This window comes from Triticum dicoccoides, chromosome 3A, assembly GCF_002162155.2.
Source record: "Triticum dicoccoides isolate Atlit2015 ecotype Zavitan chromosome 3A, WEW_v2.0, whole genome shotgun sequence".
Taxonomy (NCBI): Eukaryota; Viridiplantae; Streptophyta; class Magnoliopsida; order Poales; family Poaceae; genus Triticum; species Triticum dicoccoides.
The window spans coordinates 246268947-246277814 of record NC_041384.1 but is presented as its reverse complement, the minus strand read 5'-3'; the positions used below and the strand labels follow the sequence as shown (position 1 = coordinate 246277814).

At 43.4% G+C, this 8868-nt stretch overlaps 2 long non-coding RNA genes across 3 annotated transcripts; one reads left to right on the top strand and one right to left on the bottom strand.

The window, feature by feature from the left end:
• Positions 1–889: 889 nt before the first annotated feature.
• On the bottom strand, positions 890–5914 carry LOC119268009. Of its 2 annotated transcripts, XR_005132784.1 has the most exons (3): positions 5027–5914; positions 3151–3235; positions 890–1359 (listed from the first exon to the last, which is right to left on the bottom strand). It is a non-coding gene; the product is annotated as an uncharacterized LOC119268009 (long non-coding RNA). The 2 variants fall into 2 exon arrangements; XR_005132785.1 differs by lacking the exon at positions 3151–3235 and having other exon boundaries at positions 5027–5906.
• Positions 3743–4434, top strand: LOC119268010. The gene is made up of 3 exons (XR_005132786.1): positions 3743–3895; positions 3988–4210; positions 4321–4434. It is a non-coding gene; the product is annotated as an uncharacterized LOC119268010 (long non-coding RNA).
• Positions 5915–8868: the final 2954 nt, after the last annotated feature.

Sequence of the window (8868 nt, the reverse complement as noted above, 5' to 3'; positions counted from 1 at the left end):
TAGTGTTGAGTTCTTGGAGGGATCTTTCACAGGGATCGAGAAGTTGATAAATTCCAGATGAAGAAAAGCCGATTGGAAAGGATCTGCGCCAGCTTCATGTTCATCGGTCTTGATTTTGTAAACCGTGAGATTTAAAGTCAGAAAATATTAGGGTTACGATCGGTTCGGTGCTGCTGTCATGCAATTTATTTGATGAAATTTGCGACGCCGGACCGACTGATTTCTGAAAAAGACATATCTGATCAAGCAGCTATCCTCACATATGCCTATTTTGCTGCTGTTTCGATTCTAAACTAGAAAGGATGAAGAGAAGTCAAATCGGGTGTTTTTCCACTGTGATTTGGAAAAGGTCTCGGACATGGATTAGTCAAAATCAGCCATGACCTGGAGAAGGATTGGGTGTTCAACGTCGTAACTCACCGAGTCCGAGTCAGCCTCACGACAAGCTGCCGCGTTGAGCCGGCGTCTGTGTCAACCGCGGCCCTGAACCGGCCAGCTGCCATCAGTATTGTTGAGCCGCTGGACTCAAAGCTGATTTGACAACTAGTACCGGTTCCATGTGAAAGTAGTCTATTAGTTCAGTTTTTTGTTCTCCGTACAGTGGATATGCGGCCCCAACGCGTGCTGTGGATATCCGCTGAGTCGGGGACGAGAGTTTCTTTTTTATGATGGCAGCCCTAAGCGACTTGTTAAATCGCAAGTTGATGTGGATGAAATTGACGCCGGGGGTGCTGCCTGTCCTGAGGAGTTCCACAGTAGCAACAACTGGAAAAAAGACGAAGGCTTTTCAATGTTACGAGAAGGCAAGTTGACCAAACAGACTAGAGCAGCGTATCCGGATTGCTCAAAGGCTAGGCCTTGTTTGGATACGCTGTTTTATCAGAGCTGGTTTCCCGTAATCTGATCTAACCGTGTAACAAACTAAAACCACGTTTGGGTGGCCCAACAGAATTGTGGATAAGCAGAATTCGGTTTCCACAAAGCCAGGAAAGTGCGTCTAGTGAAAAACGACTAATACTCGTTTTTATAGAAACCTGGTTACATAAAACAGACATTTTTTTCCCTCCACGTCTTCCTCAACAAACTTGTTGGCACCAACTGTGCCTTCCCGCGCAACTAGCACGCGCCCTTTTTTCCAAGCTTCTATATATATATAGGGATGCCGGCATAACAAACATCAATAAACAGGATCTGGGTACGTGCTTCTTCCATGGCTGGTCGCCGATAACGGCTGTGATCATCGATCTTCTGGCCATCGACGCTAGGCTGAGATCTCCAATCAGACGCCGCTGACCCTGCTGGGACAACAAGAGCTACCTTCATCGACTTGTTTGCAGCAAGAAATCAATCTTCATGAGCCTACAGGTAAGATTCATAATCAGAAACTGATGAACATACTCAAACTTATAGCAAAATTGTTCATGTTCTGAGGAAACAAGTGCAAGTATGGAACTTAAATTGCAAAGTTCTGCCAACATGTCTTTACTCGAGTGATGAATAGACAAACCTTCTCTATGCACTAGTCGTAGTTCAGCCTGAGTCGTAGTCATGTAATTTCAGTACAAAGTTGACAATTCTTTCATAGATGCGATACCCTTGATACTGATTTAGAAATTGCTTCATGCACGATCCTGCTGCCCGATGCATGCACGGCATCGAAATCCAGCGGCCGGTGCTCGATGTATCCGCGCATGTGTGACCGGATTTTAAACATAGTCCATATTTTGTCGTGTGTATAGCACAACTCTACTGATTTTAGTAGATCATAATTACTTCCATCATAATGGAAGACCATTGGCAGTAAATAGTACTAGTACAGATAAGTAGGGCCAAAAGGTAAGAAAAAATCCTTTTTTTCTGCCTAAGTGATTTAACTAGTAGTAGTTTATATTGTTTTGTTTACATGTAGGAAAATATGGATGACCAAATCAAAAATATTAAGAAGGAAAAGACCGAAAAGCAGCCCATAAAGCGCCCACACATGGAAATCTTCAGAGGACAAAATATTGCCCTACATATTAAAAGATCAAACTCAAAATGGAGGTAAGGAAGGAACATGATACACAAAGAAAGCATGGCGTGAAATCCTAGAACAGTTCAATGAGTCAAAGGTAGACAAACTTGAGTTGCAACAAATAAAAAATCGTTATAAGTACTACAGGAGTTGTTATGCTAGCATGGACAGACTTCTAAAGCACATAGGGTTTGGTTGGGATGACGATGATAAAATGATCAAAGCTTCAAAAGAAAGTTGGGCGGATCTCATATCGGTAAGTTGAAACACATTAATTTTCAAATATTGCTATTTCATACAGTTGAAAAATGGACTTACAATAAACTAACAAACTGCAGAAGGACAAGAATATTCAAGAATACCGAGACAAAGTGTGGCCTAGTTGGATAGACCTTCAGCACATTTGTGCTAGCTCTACCGCATCAGGAGTTGGTGCTATATCTAGCAAAGGGAAAGGTGGAACCAGCAAAGAACAAATTGAAATTGATCTAAATGAGATAGTAGAAGTTGAATCTGATGGAACAAATGATTCCCCTGTTGCTTGTCCTAAGAAGCCTAACACCACTAAGGTCGAGAAAAAGAAGAAGGGCAATGCAAGTGGGTCGCAAAACACTTCAAAAGGGCAAAAGCGAACAGCTAATGATGCTATTAATGCAATTGATCGCCTGGCAGATGCATCACTGATCATTGCTGAATCAAAGAAAAATGCAGCACAGCAAACAGAAGCTTACTCAGTGAAAGCATGTATGCAGATATTAAATAGCATGCCTGATGTTGAACCAAACAAAAAATTGAAAGCTGCACAAGCATTTGAACATGTTGATAAAAGGGCTATTTTCATTGAGATGGATGAAGAGACTCGGTCTCTCTGGGTTGAAAATGCGTAGTTTTTTACCTGTTGTAGCGTACTGTTTAGTTTTCTGATTAGGTTGTATTTGCAATTTCCATAAATTCCTTCTGTAATTTTGTGTTCAAACAATCAATATGCAAATTTATATATTTATTTGGTTCGTGCTACTAGCTATATATGGTCTCATATATAAATCCCTCTTCAGAACTTGGATTTATATTTGTGTGTGTGTGTGTTCTACAAATACATAAGCTTAAGATATAAGTGAGGGAAGTTGATGGCATACCTTTCCTTTTGGTTCATTGGTTTAAACAGCAATGATGCAATGTTGCTCTTTGCGTCAGTACATATCTCCATGTTTTATCATCAACCTAGCGAGTAAAATTTGTCACCGAAATCATTCAATGTTCTCCTATCACTCATTCAATGATTCTTGTCCTACCATTTAACTAAAAATTTATCAGCTCTAGAACAATAGCATTGTAGAAATTCCGACAGTTAACCGAAGTTGCTACATGAAATTTTGCAGGGAAACCATGGAAGATATGGCAGATGGAGACTATTCTGATTCTGAGCAAATGATTATTAATGACCTTTCTGCAATGTCACTTTTGCAACATGTGCTGTTCGGAAGGCTATTCAAAACACCACGTAATACCTCTAAATTAACTGGTGCGCAAAAGACTAGAGAGTGGTTGGAAGGACATCCAGTTAGATTTTATGAACAACTTCGTGTTGATAAGCACACCTTCTACTTATTGCGAGATGCATTGTGCGAGAGGAATTTACTTACGGATACAAAACGGATGGACGTCAATGAACAACTAGTCATATTTCTACATACAATTGGTCACAATGTTAGGAACCGTGTTATCCAGGATAGATTTCAACATTCAGGAGAAACAATAAGTCGGCATTTCAAGAGAGTATTAAAAGCCATTAATGGCTTACATGATGTTTACATAATAGATCCGCCCAATGAAGTTCCCAACGAAATATTGGGCGACTCAAGGTTTTACCCATACTTCAAGGTATATATTCTATCTCAAGAACATGTTCCTTTCGGATATTACTTGCAGCAAAGTTGAAATCTCCAATTCTAATTCTGAATTTTCCTCAACAGAACTGTATGGGAGCAATTGATGGGACACATATTAATGCAAAAATCAAGCTTGATAAACAAACTCCTTACAGAAATAGGCATGGTTATCCCTCTCAAAATGTAATGGCAGTAGTGTCATTTGACATGACATTTTCATATGTGGCTGCTGGATGGGAAGGTTCCGCATCGGATCAAGCCGTATTAAGGTGGGCTGTTACTGATGGTGGGTTTGTTGTCCTAGAAGGTAAAAATAAAAAATACATGAATTTACATGCAAGTAAAGTTTGTCTCATTGTATCAAACATGTAATGATATAATAGGAAATTTGAGAGTGATATCAAACTTTACATGCAGGTAAGTTTTATCTCGTGGACTCGGGCTATGCAAATACTCCAAGATTTATTGCCCCCTATCATGGAGATCGCTATCACATTGGTTCTTTTCGTGGAACTAAACGTCGATATAGTATTGAGAAAGATTTGTTCAATCATCGTCACGCACAACTACGGAATGTTGTAGAACATACTTTTGGCGTTCTAAAAGCTCGATTTCCAATATTAACAAGGAATGGAGGAATCCCTTATCCTTACAAAAAACAGGTCCAAATTGTTATGGCTTGTTGCATCATCCATAACTTCATAAGGAAGGTTGATAGGAATGATGAGTTGTTTGAGCTTTATGAACAAGAGGGAACACAAGGAGATGTTGACACCGGTGACCAAGAAGTTCGAGGGCAAGCAAACTTACAAGAAGATGATCGAGTTGCCGGTGAAAGAGTACGTGCAAGCATCGCTCGACAGTTGTGGAGTAATCTCCAACAGCATGCCACTCAGGAAGAAGAAGATGAAGATGATTAATTAAGCACTAAAATAGTTGTTATCATTTTTATTTATAGGTACATTGGATAACTATCGACGGATTTTTCATTCATTTTTAGGTTCACAAGCTTTACATTCAATGTTTCAATGCTAAAATCATTTTCTTGTCCATTCACACATCATACAGCAAGTTCGGTATGGACCTTGAGAATATAAAATTACTGAGCTAGAGAGAAGCTCACCTCACATTATCTGAATGAAGAGTCTGTCACCATAGTCCCAGATCCAGCATGCCACGAAGAGGGCAGCTCACACTCATCCACTGGAAGTAGTTCGGACTGCGTCGAGCACGCTCTGGACTCCCTGGATGCCTCGGTAGTGAAGGGTCTAGAAGATGGAGGCGGATTTTGTCCTCCGCCACCAACCACAGTCGCGAGTCGTCCACCGCGATAGCGTGCCCTTCTTCCCCGCCGGTAGGCCTCCGCCGTGAAGAACAGATGGAATGCCCCACGTCTGCACTGCACGCCGCGGAACCATACGGCATCGCCGTGGTGGCGTCGGTCGCCGGAGCCGTGGCCGTTGACGGTGTGAGGAGAGTGGAACGGGAAGCGACAGCCGCGCAACCGTATGGCTTTGTCGCCGTGGCGGCGGTCACCGGAGCCGTTGATGGCGTGGGGAGCTTGGGCTAGGTCGAGCTCCTCGAGGAACAGAGACGGTAAGCTGCGGCGGCGATTTGGGGAAGAAGCGGAGGCGACTTGAGTTCAGAGAGACACAGGGGAAAGTAAGCGGCGTCTACAGAGTACTAACTAATCCAAACACGCTTTTACCAAAACTTGTTTTAACGTTTTCTCACCCAAACGAGTTATTCCAGAAACTCCCGGTAACGAAAATTCTCCCTTAAAACAGGTTTTCCAAAAAACACTCCTAAAACTTGTTTTCTTAAATCTCAGGTTTTATTATTGGTATCCAAACAACCACTAAGAGTACAAGACAAAATTTATATGGGTAGTGTAATTAGGTGCTGCGGGTTACGTCATCAATTGATTAAAAAAACGACGGGGCTGGAGGAGATCACAGATTTGGTGTCTGCCTCCGTCTTCATCGCCGAGCCGCCATGACTAGGCGCGCATCCGACTGCCGCTTGGCCGCGGCCCCGCTGCCGTCACCCCTCACGCGCTGCTCCGCCCAAACTCAAGCAGGCCATCCCGCTCACCTCCAAACCGCCTGTGCCTTCGCGCATCGCTGCGATACGGCTCCGCCCCCGTTGGTGTGCCCGGCCGCTTCAAATCGCTGTCATCCACCTCTGCAACTTCAACGCCATGGGACTACCAGCGCGACAAGCGGGTACTGCCCCGCGCTGCGCTAAGCGCTGCCTTACCTCGCGCCTTGAGCCGGCTCGGAGCTGTTTCTGCCCTGTGTCGTCTCTACCGTCCATCATCAACTTGTCCGGCCTCGCGCGCTCCCGCTGTAATCGTTTTTCAGAGCAGGAAAGAGCACAAATGGATGAGGTATACACGGAGCTGGCGTGGATGCATGGTTGGCGATGAATAGACTGACTATATGTCTGCGGCGCTGTGTGTACATGCCCCGGTTCAACATAGCAGGACCAATATCAAGCAATGGATGCATCGTTTGACTAAATCAACATTTTCTACAACATGGACGATGTATTAAAAAAAATATGCAAGCACCACCGGTCCTAATTAGTGACCAGGACAGGAGCCTCGCCTCCGAGCGAGCACCACGTGGCCTCGCCTCCAAGGTTCTGTTGCCACTTCACTTTCACTGTGGGTGAGCCGCCCCTGCACTGTTGACTTATTAAATCGCCGTTGCCTTGCTTGGGCTGCGCCTGCCGTGCAATCAGCCGCCGGGACCGCATTGAGCCGCCTTTGCCGTGTTGAGCCGTCGGGGCCGCGTTGAGCCATTTCTGTCGTGTTGAGCTGCCGTGACCATATTGAGTCGCCGGTTTGCCTGAGTCGTTTTTGTCGTTTTGAACAGATCATCCGTCATCCAAATAAATCAGGTGATATCCATCTAAGTTTATTTTTTTAAGACATATTGTTTTTATCAAAGAGCAATTACTTGATCTATGATGTCTTTTCGCACGACCATTATTCGTTACAAAAAGGTGTTGCAAAAGAGGCGTGGGCATGTATTATTTTTTGCACTAGCGCTTGTCCTGCGCAAGTTGCCACCCTCGTTACATCAACACATGCGACTGACTCATTGTCCGTGCCCATGGCCAGCTTACCTGCATCTCTCGTCTGCACCGGCTTACAACGCCGCTGCCGACTCTCCGTCCGCACCGGCTTACAACATCGCGGCCGACTCATCTGTCTGCTCCCACGACCGACTTGACCGTGATTGATTTCAGCTTCACCAAGGTGATCATCAACTACGCGGTGGATAATTACTGGCTTGACGTATCAGGTGAAATCCATCCAATATATTTTTATATTACATATTGCTTTCTTTAAAAGAGCAATTACTCTGGCTAGCAAGTTCTCCCACGCAAGACTCAAACCGGTCTATATCACGGTCAACTGTGGAGAATTTCAAGCCAACTCCTCGAGTAGTCTTAAGACTCGGGGGCTACAATGACATAACTTGGGAACTCCGGGTCATTGGAAGGAATGATAACCCGGTTCTGGACGACACTGCCATATGAATTTAAAGGCCGTCAGAAAATTGTCGGTTCAAGATCCGGTTCAAGAGACATCTCTCTCCCGCAAAGTTTTGAAGCTCTCAAATCCGGTTCAAACATCCGGCTCAAGGTAAATTTGTCTCTTACAAAGCTTTTAAGCTCTCAAATCCGGTTCAAAGTTCCAGCTAAAAAAGAATTAATCTCTCGCAAGTTCGAGTTCTCAGAAAGATTAAAAGGTGCTAAAAAGGGATCGCTGCCATGATGCACGGTTCAAACATGGGTATCCCGCTTTACGGCTTATCTTATTATGGTCACTTGAGGGCTTCCTGCTCATCGAGTATAGCTATCAATACCCTCTTGATCGGCGCAATGCCAAAACTTATATGGTCACTTGGGGGCTTCTTGTTCAAACATAGGTCGTATTCGAACCAAAGAGAACATAGCTGTCGGTACACTATTGATCGGCACAACGCCAAACTCACTAGGGGGCTTCTTGATCGTATTCGAATCATATCTTAACCCTTTTTTGGGTCCGACATGGATCGTATTTGAATCAGCATCGTTAAACAACTCTCAAGGTCATTTGGGGGCTTCTTGTTCAAACATAGGTCGTATTCGAACCAAAGAGAACATAGCTGTCGGTACCCTCTTGATAGGCAACGCCAAAGCCACTGGGGGCTATATGATCGTATTCGAATCTCAGCTTAACCCCTTTGGAACGGTTTTCTGATTGTATTCAAATCAAAAGCCTCAATTTTTTTTAAGTTTCTTTTTGCAAATATTCTTTTGGATTTTACTTGAAGCTTTTTTGATCATATCTAAAGTGTATATGAGTGGTTTCTATTTAACCTCGGTTTAATTTTCGATGATAAGTCGCCAACTTATGACAATCATCATCTATGTAGAAGCATTGGCTTCTAAGGATTGGGTTATCACCCTTGCTGCACATGTCATGTAAACCATCAGTACAAATTCAATATCACAGTGGTTATATGTGAGATATTATGACCCGCCCCGCGGTAAACCGCCAAGGGATCTTGTGACCTACTTGTATGCAGGATAAGACTACATTTGGGTGATTACCCGCCCTGGCTTTTGACGTTAAGTTGCCAGGGCATATGTTGTTTAAACTCTGGATGATTTACAGAGCTATGACTTACATAAATGATTAAGTTCAAGCCCATCATCAAAGATTGAAATTGGTGTCTCAAAAGGGTTATCAATTCTTTATTTTCTCAAAGGCTATAAGCCGCCAGGTTACAAAAATTCTGGCCTACAATGGAGGCGTATTAATTGCCATCGGCCAAGAGCCGCCGGGTATTTAAAACTCCGGATTTACTTGTCAACATATAAGGTATTTGAATCTTTAAATAGCCAAACTTGGCTGGATTTTCATTATGGTATTGAATGATTGAGGTTTTCAAACCGGGTTATTCAAAT